At 40.9% G+C, this 20,631-nt stretch overlaps 1 protein-coding gene across 6 annotated transcripts in view; it reads right to left on the bottom strand.

Moving 5' to 3' along the window:
- Mam (neurogenic protein mastermind) overlaps positions 1-20,631 on the bottom strand; it is a 249,876-nt gene that overhangs the window by 40,352 nt on the left and 188,893 nt on the right. The gene's annotated exons all lie outside the window — the stretch shown is intronic.

The following is a 20,631-nucleotide window of genomic DNA, read 5'->3' as shown; positions in this document are numbered from 1 at the left end:
CCTCTTTATCTGATCTCGTCGGAACTTATAATGTAAGAACGTTCTCTAAAACTAAAAGAAGTTTCACGGTTCATGTGTTAATAAATGCAAGAGTTAATTAAAGAGTTCCATAACTCTTTAGATCCCTGAAAAAAACATTCTTACCCCTCCCCATCCCTCTATCCAACATATTTACGTATTTACGCATCGTAGTGAGGATGAAAAAGGTAGTATGCAAACGAAAGCAGGGAGAGAATCGATTTGCTGAGAGTCACGATGGCGGTCAACAAGCTCTTCGAGGGGGTGGTGACAAATTTTCGGGCCGGAATGGTTCGAGAGCGTGTCCGCGTGTCGCTGCCAGGTAGAGGAGAGGGCGCTACAATTTAACGCGTGGTTAATGACTCGTGGAAAGGGGTGAGCAAGAATGTAGTGAACCGAAGAGGTCGGGTAACGCCGTGAAAGGGAAACGCTTGAATACGGTTCACGCGGGGGATTGCACGCCGTAAGCGATCCTCGTCGATGAGAACTTGAGTGAACTGGGCCTGCTTGTTGGTCACTGGCGTAATATTCTCGGACGTAGGGACACTTTCCGCGTAGAGTCGTCGTTGCACACATGGCTTCCTGGTCGATAGACATCGTATTCAGGCTACACGCCGGTGCAGATATCGCGTAACTCGATGATTTGCTACCTCCACGACGACGACGTGGCAAAGGGCCCCGTGTATGTCCGATGCTTCTGACCCCGGTTGGATAGACGATGAACCGTGCGATCGCGCGCGCGCACATCCATCGGATCGATCGGTGCCTCTTCGTGTACCCTTTAAATTTCGCAGTGACGCCTCGCGCGACTAATTGGTCGACGGGTCGATCCTCAGCCGCCGGCTTGATAAGGAGGTATCGTGGGTTATGGTGTGTAATAGCCACGCTCTGCCAGCTCCGGCTGTAATTTCTAACGTTTATCGGCGCTGTCTCAGGGTTGCAGGTGTTACTGGGGGTGGGTCCGAGTAAGGTTTCGGATCGTAGATTATCACGGGTTTGGATTTGTTTAACTCTGAATTAGTGTGATGAGGGTTAATTTGTTATGGTTATCTTTGCATGAGAATTATAATTGACGAGATATATAATTTCTCAGAATACTTCGTTTTTGATTAATACGAGAGGTTTGGAAAAAGGAAAAGAGGACTGCTACATTCGTAGCAGTGACTATTACATGGCTTGGTAAAAAGATTTAGAAAGATAAATCAAACAGCAAGTTATGAAAATACACGTTATTTGCATTAGTTAAACGTATATTTGTGCATATACTTGAAGAAGAGGGTAGCATGCTCTTGCACAGGAATAACAATGTGTTGCGTAAAAAATTGCGTAAAAGTATGATTCACTTATATCGAGTATGTTGAATATGTTTCAGTCATAGGAATCTTTTAAAAAATATAATTTCAAGTACAAAAAACTCAGTTTGAATGATGAAATTGAAACAAATGTTGCTAATTCGAAGTTTCTGGTAACGCCTCGAAAGCTCTCTCTCTCTCCACAACGCAAAGTCAGTTACGAAATTAATGTATCCCAATTTTAGCCGTAAAGAGGAAGCCCGTTTAATCGAATTTAGTCGCGCAAGGATACATAAATAACCGTCGCGAAAACTTCTCCGCTTTCTGTCACGCGAAGCATAAATTGCATGCTTCAAAGGAAGGCGTTGATCGGTGAAGTGCTTTGAGGCAACATTAGTCCAGCGAATCGAGTCCCAGCGTTGGACGTAACGGAATGGACACGCACGAGACGTGATCGACACCTCTCTTCCTGCTTTCGAACAAACGGATATTAACCGGAGAATACGCTGCCGGTAAAACTTGCACGCGGAAAATCTGCTCGAGGACAACTTTCAGCCGCGTTGTTTCGTTTTCAAACGCTTCGATCGATGAAATTTCTGCTCCATCTTTTTCGTCTTCTAACAATAAACGTAAAAACAGTGGAGTTCCGTTTTGAGAGACAAAACGAATATGGTATTATTTTTGTACCATTTTTATTTCGCAATTGTACAATAATTAGATGCAAATGAAAATTATAGACTTGTGTGTACGAGTAAGTATTTAATAATTTCTTTATGTATACATAACTGATCATATGTGCGTAAATAATAAAAATTCCATGTATATTTTTCTTTTTTATCTTATTTATAATTCACAAGTAATATTTGGAATATGTATATTTTTGGACTAAAAGACCAGTTATTTATGTAACTATATAATATTTGATTTAATAGAAGTTAAAGGGTAAGTTAAAAGGGTATGTACTCGTATATGTAGTAACGGTTAATTAGTGAATTTCTTTTCCTGTGGATTCACATTAATTTCATTCGTCCCGATAGTAATTTAGTTTTTAAATTCAACGGCGATCCACGAAAGTTGCGGCTTTTTAATTAGAACCGTGCGTTTTCATGCGATGGACATTTAAATTTCCGCGCGGCGCGTATCTATTTGCGCTCCCCACTCCCCTGTCGTCGCTAAAGAGTTAATTAAATTTAATTATGCCATCTACGGAATATGTGCGCGTAGGGGTTGAAGTATATCGGAAACGCGGAAGCGTTCTTTTGCCGGAAACTGCGGGGAAAATGAACGTTTAAAGAATATCGATCGATCTATAAAGTACACCTTCTCTTCTATAATATCGTTCACGTCTAAAAATAAAATATTTATGAAATGAAACCCTCATCTCATATCGATGAATATTTTAATTTTATTATATTGTAGGATGCAATATATGACAAATATTGTAAATCTGTTCCGCGAACTGGTTGTTTGATTTAAATTTCGACTGTTTCCACACGAACTACGTTTGTAGATTTGCATCTTCTATCATTAAAACTAACAGCGGAGTAGAACAAGAAAGAACAAGCAAACACGAGAATGACAAATCGGTTGAACGACTGGTAGGAGACTGATTTTTGTCTCTTTAATTCGTCAATTTTACTTAACACACTATAACATGTATTACACCATAAATGTTACTCGTTAATTTGCAACACCACGAACATTTAACTACAAGAAAAAAATATCTGACAAATAACATTATTTCGAGAAACGTCGCATAAAAATTCAAGCATATCTGATTTAAAATTAATAAGTACATATCCTGTAATTTATAAACGAGAGTGTAACTCGTATACGCATACGTCGTGCAGAAATGCGAAAGGGTTAAGCGATGAAACCCAGAGCTATCGCTCAACGACGAGTTCCTCGAGGCACTCACCCCGTAAAGTGCGTGCGATCGCCGACGAATTAAAAGCGTGGCTCGCCAGGCCGCGTCTCAAAGCGTGTTACATCGCGTTACGTCGTTTAATGTAACAAGAGAACGTCTGTCTGCTATTTTCTCTGTGATTTCCAGCTTTCATCCCCGCCCCAACGTCCCTTTTCTTCCACCTTTCTCGAATTTCGTTCTCGTGCAGCCACCGCACCCTTCCTTCGCTGCGTTCTCCTTTCCTCTTTACCTCCGACGAGCTCTTCTTCATACGCACACGCGAAAATGAGCGTTTACGACGGACACAGAGGATAATTGCGTGCGTTGATCGGTATAGTTTACCAGTATCGTGCAGCAAATTATCGGATAATGCGCGCGCGTGATTCTGCTAAATGAGCGAGTAAGTTGGCATAGTGTTCTAAAGGATTTCTAGGATTTCTAAAAGAGCAAGCGGGAGAATACCTGGCGAGTAACGTTAAGATGAATATCGTATCCGAATTAGGAAATTTATTTGAAAACAATGTAGTTGTAACTATATCTTATTTGAAATCGTAGAGACATGGCTAAATAAAATTTCTAAGATCATTCGTGGATTCGTAGTTGAAGAATTAAAGAAGATATTCGTAACCAAAAGCGAAACTAAAAAGGAAAGACACCTATACTTTATTTACTCGTATACCTTAGTCGAATAACCGTAAACATTAGATTTATACCTGAGTTTTTAATAATTTCGAAGTTATTTCGATGAAATCGATCATATTTTGCCAACCAATGGCAAGTTTCCGAATACAAAAAACGTTATTTAAAAAATATCTACGTGTACCGCGTAATATCGATCAATTTCAACGAAGCCCTGTTATATTTGGCCCTGTAACAGGAACACCGATTTAGCCGAACGAGCTTACAATTCGTCATAAATGACACCCAACATCCCGAAAACACCCCTATCGCGCCAGAACGTTCCCTGCTCGTTCGTTCACGAGCAATATCGTCAATTATAATATTTCACAGAGGTGTGATCGAACGAGCGTTCTCCAACCGAGTGTTCCGACGATAACGTTCCTCGTTATCGAACGTTCGATCAATATGCTCGGTCGAAGTGCAGGTAACGTTTATCTCTCTTTCTTCGTTGATGAAAGATTCTCAGAAAAAAGAGAAACAAGATAAATGTTGCTAAGATAACGTAGTTTTAAATTACAGGACCGAAAAAATTTGAACGTCAGACGTTTTTATAATATCTACTTTAACATATGTATGGACGTTGAATTAAAAATCTTGCTACATTTGTTCAAGGTACTTGATACAAAGTGCAAAATTCTCGTTCGCTATAGTATTGACGAATACTACCTCAAACATGTGCATATGTGTCACTGAATAGATTAAAGCTTGACGCAGGTCTAGTCTTAAATAAATATTCATACTACGTATCATTATTTTAACTAATCGTTAATCCCCTTAATTCTCCCTCTATGGGAATATATTCTGTTGATTTTACGCTTCAAGTTTGTACTCGTATTCACACCTTTACTTTAAAGAAGTGGGAGCTAAACAAAAAACTTGATGTTACGAAAATGAAACGTAGAATCTGATAAAAATAATTGGAAAATTATTCTTCATTGGAAAATAATGCAAATAACGTGCTGTATGTGCAAATATCTTTTATAGCCAGTACATCACCCTAGCGTTACTTGCAAAACTCTAGCTTCAAGCTTCAACAAAAGCAAGTTCAAAAGACAACTTCCGTACGCAACAAGCATCCTCAAAGAATTTCGAATGGAGTTACGAGAATGAAACCGAGCGACTCTCCCCCGAACCGCCGGCTGATTTCAACCCTTTGAAAAATTCCAGCCGACTCGAGAAACGAGCGCGAGCCGTCAGGAGCAACGGCAGGATCTAATGAAATTGCAAGAATCGAAAAAAGGGGAGACGACGAAAAGAAAAAGAGGAAGTGGTGGTTAGAGCAACGGAGGTAGGTGGAAGAAAAAGTGAAAGAAGGGTTTCGATAGGACATAGAGAGAGGTAGAGAGGTAAAGAGAGAGAGAGAGAGAGAGAGAGAAAGAGTGAGGGAGGGCGGAAGGGAGGGAATGGGGTACGAAGAGTGGCTGCTGCCTGTGGCTCCCCGATATCGATTTCCGATAGCGGCATTTAGTGCTCTGTATATTCTGTCTACTCCCATACGTGTCTGATATGGGGACGCAGAGGCCATCACAGGTACCAGTGATGAGCGCTACTACGAAAGGGTGCGCCGATGGGGTTGCACGCCTCTGCCCGCTATCGCCTCACGCAAAGAGAGGATACGTCGAGACGCCTCAAACGAAGTTTGACATTTTGGTACTTTGATCCGGGAAGCGTTCTTTGCACCGCGACGGAAGTGATGAGTGGAAAGGTAAATGCTGTACGATGGACCATCGGTGACAGCGACTAGGTGGATTTGAGTGAATGGAGAAAATAATTGCAGAGGGGTGGTTTAGATGAAGATGGTTTGGATCAGTAAGTATGTTGGTACATGAATAACTATGAAGATTTAACACTAGATATATCATATGATTGACTAGTGGTAACTATGGTGGGATGGATTTGACTGGATATAGGAAACAGAATCAATGAAAGTTATAGATTTAATGAAGATGATTTAGATCAGAAATTACATACTGTGATAAATGTTTAACATTATGTTTTAAAAAGACTCTAGAACACTAGATATACCATATAATTGACTATTGGTAACTATGGTGGGATGAATTTGACTGGATATAGAAAACAGAATCAATGAAAGTTATAGATTTAATGAAGATGATTTAGATCAGAAATTACATACTGTGATAAACGTTTAACATTATGTTTTCAAAGGACTCTGGGGTATATTCAACAAATTTTAATTATCCATGTTGGACTAATTCCTCGATCTAACTCGGAAAATTCTCACCTCTATTTTTCTGCTCGACTTAACTACACGGCAGACTTTAAACTGTTACGGTGTCAGTCACCTGAGAACACTGTTCTGAAAACCAAAAACACTGTTCATCCCGGCCTCATTGTCACGCTGCAAGCGACAGGCGTCAAAACTAGAACAGTTTACCCTTCCATCGAGTCTGCAGTCGTCAGAGGATGATAGTAACATAGTCTAAACGCTAAAGGCTCTAAGGAAGCATCGTAGGCTCACGGCATTTTCTGATTCATAATACGAAGAACTTCTATATACTCTCGAATGATCCAAAAATCGATGTTTGCTCACGATCTTTCACTTAGACGTTGAAGATTTGATTTTTCGAAGAAAGTGAGGTAGTGTTGTACGTCCAGTGAACAAAGACAGCAACGCCTACACGATAATTAATATGCGGTGGAAGATGGCCAAGGTGCTCTCGTGTAAACCGAGCGTGTGATTAATGACGAGTTTACCGGCTTCTTCGCCATTGTGCCGGCTAATTATGCCCTGGTCGCACGGCAAACCTATTCGACGATGCCTTCTCGGTGTGGAAGCTCTCGGATGGAAGTAAACTCTGAGATACAACGCCAAGAAGAAACGGTTAACGTTTAGCGCCTCGTTGGTTTGTTTGTTGAAATTCGCTGAGATTCTATCGGTGGGATATAGTGTTGAGATTAGGAGAAGGGATTTTAGAATGATCGTTCGGAAAACAGTGAATACTAAAATAATAAAAGGATAATGACAATGAGTTTAGAGTATGAATGGAATTCCTGTTATGTTTGTGAAAGCAAGTTTATATTATCACTAAAATCTGCATGAAACATGATACATAAAATAACGCTAAAGCCAACATTAACCCTTTGTCGATCATAAATTCGGCGACTTTCCAACCTTCCCTTCCAAACCCAGACTATCGGCTCGAGAAGCCAAGAGCATTGGCCAGCCAACTTACGTAACCGGAATCCTAAATTTTTCGTTTGTCGGACGAGCCGTGTAATCAATTGAATCACCCCCTGTCCACGTACTCTATCCTCCTATTTCCAACCCAGAAATGCCATCTACAAGACACGTATTACGTAACTGTAGGAGATCGATCGGCTAAAAATTGTCTTTCCTCTTGTTCTCCAAACCACTTCGCGTGATTACATACACGTAACGATATTCAAATATTCGAAACTATTCCTAAAATCACCTACAATACTCGCGATATTCCATCTTCCTTTCGATCGTTATTATTAACAAGTTGAGAAATTATCTACGAAAGCACGAGTTAGCCCAATAGTTGTTATGCTATCGATAAGAACGGACTTTGCACTAAGAAGGACTAAGGAGCAAGGAAATTGAGGGCCGCATTATTGGCGGCCGAGGTCTTCGAATATGGCAGAGAAATTGAAGGGGGAACGAGGAAACGCGGTGCATCGACACGGCAGGAGACGGGCGAAGGGGAAAGGTGGTCGGTAATCGATGCTCAGCACCAATTAGTAAAACCACCCTGCGTCGAACTGCTTTAAACCGGTTCACGGAGCAACGCACGGTAGAGAGAATGGAGGCCCGATCGATTTTCTGAAACTCCTTCGCGCCGCGAGAGAGACGATCCTCACGTGATCTTCGCACGAACGTCCTGCTCCGCGATCGTGATTGAGAATTAGGAATGCTGTGTCGTTGTGATTTTAAAATGGTAACGCAGAGTATCAAGATATGGTAGATTTATATTTATATTTTTCATAAGACTCGTAACTTTAATCATTGGAGTACTCGAGATTTTTCATTACATAAGTTTCAAATTAGATAATAATTCTAGTTTTATAATGATCTCTGAGGATAACCTTCTTATGTGCGTCTTAATACATACAAATGGAAATGTATGCACAATGCATATCTAGAAAGTTCAACAGTAAGAAGAATACGAAATTGTAAAAAAGAAACACGTACAAATTCTGACATTCTGTTTCTTTATTTTCTTTTTACGCTCGCCATTATTTTCAAAAACCACCCAACAAATGATAAACCTGATCAAAGAGCAGGTAGAGTCGCTTTCAACCTAACAATACATGCTTTACAGGAGCCAGAGCCAGCATCCTGAAACGATATATCATAAATTACACATCACTGAATCAACCCATGTAAATATACAAATTAATTAATTGTGTTATATCGCATAGCCAAGTACCAGCAATTGGATTCATTGGAAAAGGTGGAGCAGCAACGCGATTAAACATCGCCGCGATTTTAATTTACCCGTTAAGCATACAAGGGCCGTACCACGGTTCCGCGAGATTTCATCGCAAACGGAAACGACGGTGAGTTTTTGCACGACTGTAGCATGGAAAAATCCGCTGCATTTTCCCTCTGGCCGATCTAGCTCGCGGCGAGTATCCTTCTTCGTTGTCCTACTTTGGGGAACACACCGCGTTATACCATTACAAACATATATGGATACATATGGAAATATATACCATCGTTTTGACAGGAGCGATAGCAGAAAGAACATTTGGCTTCTTTCAGAATTTAACCAATAATCCTCTGAAGTTTCTAACTATTAGAAAAAAATAATGCAGTTTTCGTAAATTGTAAGATTTTTCTTATTAACACGTTAGCTGAATAAATTCAGTTATCGTACTTGGATTCGACGTAATGTTACTAATGCAGCTATTGTTCCCAAGTTTGTGCATTTCAAGTTCGAAGAGGAGAAGGAAAACATCGAGTATTGCATTGAAACAAAATCTTATCACCTAAAACAAAGACCTTTCTGATGAGAAAGCTTTACTATTTAACACTTTGCTATTAATTTCTTCTGAAACATCTTAAAATTACTGATCTTTTAACATACCTTATGACTCCTAACGATCTAATGATATGGATGGCGTGAATGCGCGCGCAGTACACGGGATACGTGTGGAAAGTGTATCTTGGGAAGTTTCGTCGTCTCCTGGTCAACGTTCTTCCATCGGCGAGAGAGTTGGATATCGACCGGTATCCCGGAGGATGAGACGCGATTTAATCCTACGAGAGAAGAGCGAGCACGGAAGGGAGCAAGCCTGTCTAAGCGAACGGGCCGCTATCGGTTCGCGCGAAAGCGGATTGCCTCGTGAAATAGTCAGGCGACGGATGAAAAAGCCGGCAGAGCCCGACTCGCTTTTAAGCAAATAGACGGATTCATTTTTGAAAAGGCACGATCAACGGTGCAAACCCTCTCTTTGCCATCCCCTACCTTCTCCCGTCTTTTCGTGCGACTGTTTTCGTTGGAAAAATAAAGGATTCTTCGGTACTGATACTTTTGTAAATAAAATAATATGTAAATATTAATATATATAAATTAAGATATATAAAGCATCCGAAGTAACACGAAACAGATCACTATTTACGTTCTATTTGTTTAATCGAATTTGCATAAGCGTACATGATTTGATGACAAGGGAATCGTAATGGTAGTAAGTGACGATAAAAGATCTTTAACATAATTCTTTTCTACTGAATTTCTATTATTTGTGATATATATGGTGACAGCATTTCTACATTAGAAAAAAGTTTGCACGAATATTTGCAAGAGTAACTTCGAAAGTTTCATGATTTCTAATTTATGTCCTATATCCAAGTTGAAATCACAGGAGGAATGGAACATTCTTTTTCATCACGGTGAAAGTGTTAATACGCTCGGGTATAGGAAGAGGGAAGTTTGATGCGAAACGATAATCGGTCTGACTGGTTTACTCTTATAAATTTTTATTAGAAATCAACGATTACTTCATCCCCAAGGAAATTCCGGAATTTAGAAAACGCGTTTAATGTGTTGACAAGAATTTAAAATCAACAGGAACGATTTCATTTCACCCGAATATATGAAATAATTTTCATTCTTGCAATTACACGGATCAGTTTTGTAATAATTTCTTCAAACGTGGAACTGAAATAAGCTTCGCAATATTATCGTTCAGAAAAGAGAAGTGCATTTCATAGATTTATACTAAGATTTCCGGTTTGTTATTTTGAGGATAAAAGGATGGAAATTTCATAGGATTAGTTCGCGTTAACGATTTTCCGAAAATACTTATCGATCCGTACCTTACCTAATTCTAAAGTTACCATCATGTTTGATTATACTACTAGCCGTATAGAGAATTAGTGACTAGGGTCTAATCAAAACCAATTGTCCTCTCGAGACTCGAGTAATTCATAATTTTCCAACAACTTTGCCTTGTATCTGCAAATCAAATTTCGTCTAAGGCTTAATAATTAATCAAAGTTATCATTTAATTTCCACCTTTTACGAAACACTGAGAAACCTAATCTTGGATTTCCAAACCTTCCCAAACTTTTCCAAATTTCAAAAATCAAAATCATCGTCCTCCGCTTCAAAAAACACACGCATTTCCACCAACACACCAATTATCTTTTAGCTAATTATTAATTATTCTGTCAAACTAAAATGATCACGCACACGCGCCTATACACACATACACACGTACAGAAACATAACTGAACAATCTCGAGACGTCAAGAACCAAACTTATTGCTCTTTGCACCAAAAAACGTACACGTACTATCTCTCTCCTTCCTCATCCAACTCTTAACTCCGTCAAATCCCCATGACTCTGCCCCAGCCCGCAGTTGCATAGACTCGTCGTTTAGCGAGACCTCGTCTCTCGGTTCGCCGCGAAATAATCCTCTCAGGAATATTTCTAGCGGCTGGTAGCCGTAGTCGGCGTCGTCGTTATCGCGGTACGGTAACGATCGTTGGCGTTAAAGTTGCTGGAATGAGAAGGATAGGGAAAGCGAGCAAAAGCAGGAAAGAGATGGTAGGAGCACAGAGCGGCGAGAGTCGAGAGAACGCCTCTGTGTAGGCTGATCGCGTTTGGGTGAAAGAGACGGGTATATGCGGTCCAAGAGAAACGGCACACGAGGGCAAAAGGGGTTAGAGGTAGGGGAGGGAGCAACGGTAGCCGTGGCAGAACGAGGAGAAAGGGCGCTTTCCTCTCTCGCGTATAGGTGTGTCTACCAGAGACCTCTTCCGCAAGGGAATGTTAATTAATTAGCGTTGCGGCATTGATCACGGCGTTACTTTGCACCGGTGTGTGCGCCCTACGCTCGACGCTGGCTGCATCGTCCTCGCCGTCGACACCGGTGCCGCCTTCATTACACGAGAGGTAGCGCGGTAATGGCTGGCTATGTTCAACTCGGCACTACCTGCAAGTACTCGTCGCAAAACCACTACTCGTCTTCGAGGACTCTACTTCCACTCCTCTCTTCATCCTCGTCCTGTTTCACTCACCCATGGTCTTGGCTCGCTTCACGCAGCGCGCACCGTGTCACTCGTATCGACGAAACTGGTGCGCGTACACGTGGTTTCCGCACTCAGGCTGAAGAATGGAGAACCTTGTGCGTTTTGTAGAACGAGGGTTTGTTAAAAACGGGGCACAATACAATTGTTGACAACGCAGGCGGCGTAGGATATTTTTAGTGTGAAAAGGGTTGAATCCTGGAGGTTGGGAAGAGAGGGTGCAGTGTAGATTATTTTTGATAACGTGAATGGTTACAGATCCGATGTATGTGTAGTTTCTACGCACAGACTAAATAACGAAGAACATTGTACATTTTGGAAAACGAGCGCTTGTGAACAAAGTTGAATCCAAGAACTTAAGAGGATGTGTAGTTGCGGTCCTAATGGATGTTTTAATTTGATTAGCACAGAAAGGAAGTTATCATTGAGAGACAGATTGAGTCCGTTAGATATTTTATAGAATATCGATTAACTATGTTGAGAATAGACAGCGGATTAGTTCTCGATTATTCGCTTATGTATGCTGTATAAAGCTTCACTGAAATCGCTGCCCGATATCTTGTATAATGTTCCTAATAGAAAGATTAATGTTGAAAATAAATCAAGGCTAACTCTAGTATAGGAGGAGTCTCCTACTCATAATCCATAAACTATTCTACAAAAATTAACATACAATGATAATATTATCATCTTACACATACTCTAAATCAACAATTTCAGCGATTCCGCTCGCAAGTTCTTCTACCTCACCGTCTATAATTATTCACTTACTTAATGCCTTACTTCATCTCGCGAGATTAAACCCAAAAAAAACTTCTCGAATTTGATACTATACAAACGTGATCATTCGCGATTCGTAAGGATGCACGTGATCGATTTATGAAGAGGTATACCTGTTTGGAAGATTGAACGTGGAGCACTGTTACCTTCGAGAAGTAGGTAGGTAACTTGTTTAACGACCACCCTTAACGGTAATCGATAAGCAACGCTATCGGGACTACGGATCCCAGGTCATACAGAAGCCTCGGAGACGATCGATCCTCCCTCTTCCTCTTCCTTTCTCACTCTCTCTCTCTCTCTCTCGCTCTCTCTCTCTCTCTCTTCTTCGTTCCGTTAATGGCAAAAGGAATACACCGATAATCTCGAAGGTGCATAACGAACGAGGACGCAGGCAACTTATCGATTCTGCAGCTACGGGGCGGCATCGATGGATTCTGTGACCGTCGAACGGTATCGAAGTTTCGAACGGTCTGTTAGGTTAGAATTCTAAATATGCCGTACGAACGAAATAATTGGCGGATTTCCTGCACAAACGACTTTGTAGATTGGATAACCTGATCAGTATCTTCCTCAGACTCGCAACTAGTCTCCGCGGGTTAAGTGATTAGGAACGATGTTGCGGTAACCCTGGATGAGATCATTTTGGTAAGTAGCTTTTCGGCTGATAATACGTAAGTAAGATGAAGCATAAACTTTCCGGAAGAATGAATTTATATCAGTTCTTGAAATTTCTATATATTAACGCGGTTTATATATGATGGATTATTATTAGCTTTAAACTACCGTTATGTTAATTAGCAACAAACCTCCTAGCAAATTATACTTAATCCGTTTATATTGCATTTTCTTTCTGTCGCCTTTCTTCGTTCTATACTTAACGAATAGAAAATTCATTCAGCCCTCGCACTGTTCTTTTCTTTTAAAAAATTCTAATCGTTATTGTTTACTAGGAACTTTATCACAAGAGTCTTATCGATCTCGATCCTCTCTCAGAACGTCCATTCTAGCTACTTAACATGATTATATCTCTTCTACCAATTTGTTTGCAGTTCGGTGCTTGCTGTCGTCTTTCTCGTAGCATCACGATCAAACAAGATATAGATAAGTCCTTACTTCGTTATAATTCGTAATATGTCGAATCAGTTTCGATTAAACCCCAAGGTAAAAGTACACCCCCGCATATAAAATATTTTACAAATATCTCCACTGATTGAACTTGCAATAAAATTTCTCGTAAACGCCCATAGATATCCATAAACACCTAAAAACCTGAAAGCACCGTACGTTCGTCTTTCGAACGCCTTCCAAGGACCTTGTCTCAGCGATAGCCAAGACACGGAGGAGTTCTAAGGTCAATCAGAGCAAGAGAGAACATCCTACACGGAGGAACGAGGGTGAGATATTAGTCCTTCGAGTCCCTCGAAATTACAGGCGAGAAGACCGCGTCCAGAATAGGTCGGGCCGACCAGAAGAATCGTTTTTTCCCGCGGAGATTTGTGTCAGCCGGCAGCCAGTAGCGAGTTTCCACCACGCTGGTATCTGGGGCTCGGAACCACCCACACTCTGATACCCACGTCTTATCCTATCCACCTACACGTGAAACACTCCCTTGTCGTATCTGCGTTTTCAAATCCTGTTCTGGCAAACCACCTAAAGTAACTCGTAGAAATATTCGGACACGTGCCGAAGAAAATTTTCAAGAACATATATATGTTATACGAAACCGATAACTGTCATGAAAGTCAACTATGGTTATCATATGGATAAAATTCGAAACCAATCTGAAAACGCATGTAAAAGCTGCAAGGTATTTATTAGAAATATATATTCAATAAAATATTAGTATACAGCATAAATAGTGATTTTAAACGTATAATGAGCGTTATAATATTTGATAGGAGAGATACATCTTTATATGGATTCCATTTCATTAGTCAGTTCCTGAATTAGACCCTTAGTTAATGAATGTAAGTGGTAAATGGTGCCAATGAAATATTTTATATAATGTATTCATACGTGAAAAGTTTCTCTAAATGTTTAGGTACCTTCATGAGCCACTGTATCTTTCAAACGAAGTTGTTCGGTTACAAGAGAGTAGACGGAGTCTTTTCTCACCGAGAGGCCCCGTGCTATCACCAACCCTAAGAAAAATCAACAGCTTCGAGGCGAAATCGCACCTTTCTCTATCGTCTACGACTTCTATCCTGTTTTCCTACCCTGTCTTACTGAACATGACAGATTCGTCTTTCCAATCTACAGGGATTCGCGGTAACGAATAAAAATTCAGATTAAAGACCTATTTCAACGGAAGCGAGTCTGGATATTTAATGGCCGGTGAATGTTTTATTCACGAAGATTGGCGGCGTTTAACGCTCCATGGGATTGTGCTTAACCCCGTGGCTTGATTCGATGTAAGCGAATACGGTTCGCGGCGAGGAGGGTGATTAGTCAAATTGGAGGTCTGAATTTGCTGTAATTGGGTCAAGGGACATACACGATTGTGGTTTTTGGGAAATTTCCTTGTTGTAAACGCGTATAGAGCGAAGATAAAGAAAATCAAGTTGGAAGTAGTAGTGCTTATTAGGTTTTGTGATATGGTTGAGTTAATTCTAGTTTGGAAACTGACGTTGAAAATGATATAGCTGGAAATTAAAGATATAAATATGTAGAATCTTTTATTGCTCCTAGACGTTGGCTATAGATACGTTGCTTGATTTATGGAGTATATAAAGTGCTGTGAAATAGTTTAATGCGAATCAGAAATTTTTCGAACCATCCTGTAGAATTTATATGAATTTAAAAGTGAACAGAGAAGCAGAGAAGATCCTGCTCTCGAAATAGAGAAACTGGAATATCTCTCGTAGAATTGTAGATTTGAAATACATGTATATATTTTGATCTATCATTTTGATCTATGTCTAATGGAGTTATTTATATTGTAAACTCATGGTACAACTTTTCTGATACTTTATTATATGTTTCTTAACCAATCTCTGCTGCAAAATTTATAGGGTCTTCTACGTGAGAAACAACCTGTAACATTCTACGCTAACAAGTAGCTCGAACCCAATCCCTGTATTTCGATATCGAAATACGAGTTCGAACACCGCGTCCCCCAGGATCAATATTTGAGGAAACTCGAACGCATCTAGCTTCGGTAATAACATTACCAGATAATGAGATTAGAAATTAGAGCCCGGCAATATCGACGTGCTCGACATCATCGGGCCGAAGAATATCACGATTTAACATTACCGCACGAAATTAAATCGACCTGTTCTGCCCTCGCATTCTTGATCGACATTCCTGATCCGATATCTTAACCGTATAACTTCATTCAAAAATTGATTTCTGTTCTACTCTTTTAATTTATCTTTGCGTAAATAATCGCTCTCCCTCTTCCCACTTCCCTCTTCTACGATTTTCACGTCCTTACGACTTGTTATTACATAATCGAAAGTCACAGAAGATCACAACCCCATTCGCGGCAACCTTATAAAAATTCAGATTTTTCCATCATTCGCTTACACCCTCAACGGCACCCTAAATTTGCCAGTCTCTCAAAGGACCAACGATCCAACTTTCTGTTCGATACTTTGCCCGTGTGAGGTCACCTTTGACCCAGATGAGAAAAACTCGAGAAACCGACGCACAGCTAACGTAAACCGCGGTGATATTCTAAATTATGCGCGTTGGTTGCGGCTGGTTTATTAACGGCGCGGCTTGCGGTGCTTCATGATTGGTGAACGATTCGCAGGGACAGCAACGAGGGTGGTAGCGGACGGGTGAACCGTCGAGGCCGTCTTTTTCTCTCGTTTCTCAGCCCCCGGCTGAACCATAAGTCCGCTCGTATCGCGTCATGTTGCATTAGAGAGGCGACGAGGTGGCACGCCGCGCCGTCGTCCTCGGGGCTTCTTCCATTTCACGTCCTGCCGTCCCTCGACGACCCGTTTTCCAACCCCCGCAACGTCAGCCTTCGAATCGCCGCCTTTCTGCTCTCACTCACCCTCTGCCGCCCTCTACTTCCTTCATCCGTCTCCACCCTTGACACCCTCCTCGTCCCTTACTCGATATGCATGTCCTTCGTTCTACTTCTGTAACCGCGTTTCGCTCTGGTTCGTTCGAAGGCCTCTCTCTCTCTCTCTCTCTCTCTCTCCCTCCTCTCTCTCTCTCTCTCTCTCTCTCTCTCTCTCTCTCTCTCTCTCTCTCTCTCTCTCTCGCACGGACCAACCCGCACCCGTTTTCATCCTTAAACCGTCCGTTCGGTATTTCCGGCCCGATCGATTCTCCCTCCCCTGCGTTTATTCTCGGATTTCGTCCGGCTGATATTTGCCGGCTTTTCCCTTTCTTTTTTCCTTTCCGTGTTCGTTTTGCGCCAGTTTCATGGAGGATGGTTCTCGGAGGTTGGAATTAACGGGGTCGTTTAATTCTGAGATTGAAAAGACAAAGACAAGGGCGAGATGAAGGAAGATGAGGAGTTACGCAAGCTTCCGGTTTTGCGTGGGTTTCGGTGATTTCTTTTTCTTCTAATTTTTGGAGTAGAGTAAGAATTTAGGATTTGTTAGGCATATGCTGTTTAAGCAACAGATACTACTTCTTGATTCGTTAAAGATAAATATACCGTCACGCTGCAACATAAATTTTCTTTAAGCTTTACCGTAATCGCTATATATTTTTATAAAAAGGAAATGCTATATGCACACCTTCTAAACGATATCGTATCTACGACCCAATGATACCACGTATCACTTAGAAGAAAACCCCATCTCGAATTAAACCCAAACCGCAATCTATACTCTGTTACGAAAGAATCCAGCCAATCGCTGTTCCCTTACCGTCCCCATATTTTGAGAAATAATTCATTAGCCTTCGCCAAGTAACGTTCCTACAATAAACTATGTCGTTGCACCAATCCCAAAAAAATCGTTGAAACTGGCCACTAACCTTAAATCACACGCGATAAACGCAGTATTCGCGAGAGAAAGGGCAGTGCAGTGTGTCGCCTTTCAGGCGGATGAGGAAAACGCGAGAGGATAAACCGAGAACCTTAACGCTCGGTCTGGAGGGTGTCGGTGATCACGAGGATGGCTAGGTATGGTGTTGCTGGTTGTGCCTCTGGTTATATTGCGAACCCGGAGAGATCGTGCATCCTCCGGGTGAAGGACGCGGCGGGACGGAAGAGCAAAGAATTATACTACGTGCCTGGAGTGTCAAGTCGTGGGGGTGGTTTATGGTGGAACCGTAGATGCGAACCAAGCCGTTCGAGGCTATACACTAGCGTGCAGTAGTGTGCAGCGTGCAGTAGTGTGCAGCGTGCAGTAGTGTGCAGCGTGCAGTAGTGTGCAGTGTGCATCCGCCAACGCAGCCTGTTCTCTCGCCTTCGAGCCTGTTAATGGTCGCTACCCTTTTGAATACTTTGCCGAATCGCTTGAAGCGTTAGTTTCAAACATTTGAACGGGTTTCTTTCTGATTTTCTGTTAAGTTTCCTCGCGCTTCTTTTTTTATCTTTTTTTTACACGGAGTGTTTCGAAGAACTGATTCGGTAAGAATTTTTGAAGGTTTCTTCTTCTTCATGAAGTTTTGTATTCGATAGTTGGTGATGTAACGTTGCTTTTATTCCTATATCTGAGTCCAAATTGTACCGTGTTCCTCTTTTGTGTCGAGAAATATTCCGAGGATATTTAATGGATTATTTTACTGAGATTTCGTATTAAAGTTAGTTTGATAATTTCCGGAGCACTGTGCTTCGAATAACGGCAACTATGACGATTACTGATGTATTTGAACGTTTTCTACGTGCAAGTATGCAGTAATCTAATCTCAAATGACCTTCGATCAGCAAAAAATGTTCTTCGAACGACTTCTAAACCTTTCCACTTGAAATTCGCGAATTTTCCACACAGATTGTTTCTGTAGAAAGATGAAAAGTACAAGGCGATAGCTGCTCGTTTGGTAATTGAAAATCAATCCCGTGTTATTCGAGTATTTTTTACCAAAGGAAGACAAGCCAAAAGTAGCTACGTATCTATAACGATGTTAACGTTGTCACATGTTTCATTTTGCACGGAAAGTACAAAAATATCGTGCCCTGGCGAGAAAAACAATGAGTGGGATAGGAGCGAGCGAACCTTAGTAAAAGGTAAACTAAAAACCAAACTTGACAAGCTATTGCCTGTATAGTTTGTGCTTCTCAAAGACAGCTTTAGGATCGGTGTCAAGTACTGGGACAAATATTTGCAGGATACGCTTGGCCTAATCTTTGAACCTTTTAAATCGTCGGCAAAGGACGTCGTCTTATAAGAGAACAAAGATTCCTTGACACGAACCAACACAACACTCAACTTTTGTTTGAACCATCCGGAAACGCGCGAATGTGGATCGATAAGAGCTTTTAAAGATTTTATTTTATAGAAAAATTTCCTCACACCAATATTTTAATATGTTCGATACTAATGATTATTATCTTGAGATAAGTAACATGATATAAGTAACCATTTGAGAGTAGTATTTAATTTTGAACTTTATTCTTTGCATTTATAGTGACGATACTTCCATTATCAGCTGTCTAAGAATATTTTATAGCCTGAAAATCCCCATACAGCTTTTATTCCTCAAATTGAGTTCACGATGATATTTACAAATTCTGCGCAAAGATACTTCTGTCATATAATCTGCTTACAAGAATATTTTAAATTACCAAATGATCTTCGCGTTTAAACTAAATTCACGATAAAGTCTTCAAATGCTGATTAAACGTCTCTTCGTACTTTTAGACAATATGCAGTCTACGCGAATCCTCATTGATATTCCCTACATCTCGAACCTTCATCGAGAGATTACGCCTAGACAGTGATTACCTAATTAGCAAAAAGCGATCTCCGCGCGTAAATTAAGCAGACTATCGCGATGGTGATTCCGTAAAATGTACCCTCTGCTGGGTCAGACCGTCATCGTCGTTTGATCGAAACGTTCCGTACAATGTCGATTCGCGGAACGGAACCATTCTATTTTCAGTAAAACAGGAATCGTAAGCAAAGAGAGTGCTCTCGCGTACAACAAACGTTGGAACAATGGAGGAAGAATAGGCGCCGGCGTGAGAGAGAGAGAGGCCGATGGAAATGGATGGCAAATTTTTTTGACAAGCGCACGTGAAACACACGTTGACGGTATGTGGCGTGTTTAAAAGCGTGTTTCTATTAGACGGCGAGACCCCCGACTCGCGTTTTGTACACAGCGTTCGCGAAAGTAATGGAAAATTCCATGAAAGCATAGGCAGCTCTTCTTACGAGATAAAATGACAGGGAAAAATGGGGAATTTTGACAAACGCGCGCAGATTTTATTTTGCATCTGTCTCTCGTCTAAACTAATGAATCGAATTTACGTCGGAGATTTTACGTTCGTCTCATTATGATTTCAAAAAACCTTTAATTGTTCGTTTTTAATTGACAATGAAGTAGTATTGAAACGATTGGTTCGAAGTAGTTCGAACAGTTCGGCATTCTATGCTATTCTATTCGGAGCTTGTCTCGTCAAATTTTGCTAAATAGTAATAAAACAATACGATTTTTCTGTCTTTTATTTCTTCGATCGAATCGACACGAAGAAACGATGAAAACAGATCTCCATAAAATGCACTATGGCCATCTGCACAGAGCTGTAAAATTTATCTTTAGTGACAGCACGATCTTACTTAAAACCACGATTCATTTACTTCTCATCGTTCGCGCCACTCTTAAAATCCCTAATCGAAAGTTCCAACTTGGAATCGGTCTAATTTCACACCCAATCCTCTTTCGTCTACGAGAATATCCCTCATCTTCGCCAACTTGCGCCGTTTCCCCGAAATAAATTCCAAGTTTCGGTATAAAATCTCGTAACGACGAGTGCAGAGCCGCGGCCCATTTCCAACGATCGAACCAGAGTCCTTCTTCGCCCGCCAAAAAATTTAACGACGTGACGTCGACAAACTTGCGTTCGGAACTTTTCGTGTCGCAAATTTGCTAATCTACGCGAATATGGTTCATACTTGATTTGACTTCTACGTATTTTAATTATTCGCTCGTACTTTAATTCTTTCCGAACGTATCGGTAAACGATGAGATCCTATCGTGATTAATCTGATAGATCGCTGATATTTAAGCAAATTTATCCTTTCAGGAACAAAACCGGATAAATAGAAATTTTAAAATTCTAATCGCACATGTGCCGACGTTTGCTGGACTACACGGTCTCGTGAAAGTTAATGGAGAAATGGAAAGGAGTGACGAGATCGGCGTAATGCAATGTAGAATCTGCAACGACTCGATATTCGCGGCGACGATGCCTCGACTCGATTAAACTTTTATCACCAAAGGCAAGGACCACGCGAGAATTCCGATCGTGCAAGCCCACTTCGACAGTGCATTCTCATTTAGTTTAATGCTCCCGAGA

Source organism: Bombus fervidus, chromosome 1 (assembly GCF_041682495.2).
Source record: "Bombus fervidus isolate BK054 chromosome 1, iyBomFerv1, whole genome shotgun sequence".
Classification (NCBI taxonomy): domain Eukaryota; kingdom Metazoa; phylum Arthropoda; class Insecta; order Hymenoptera; family Apidae; genus Bombus; species Bombus fervidus.
This window is presented reverse-complemented; position numbering and strand designations above follow the sequence as displayed.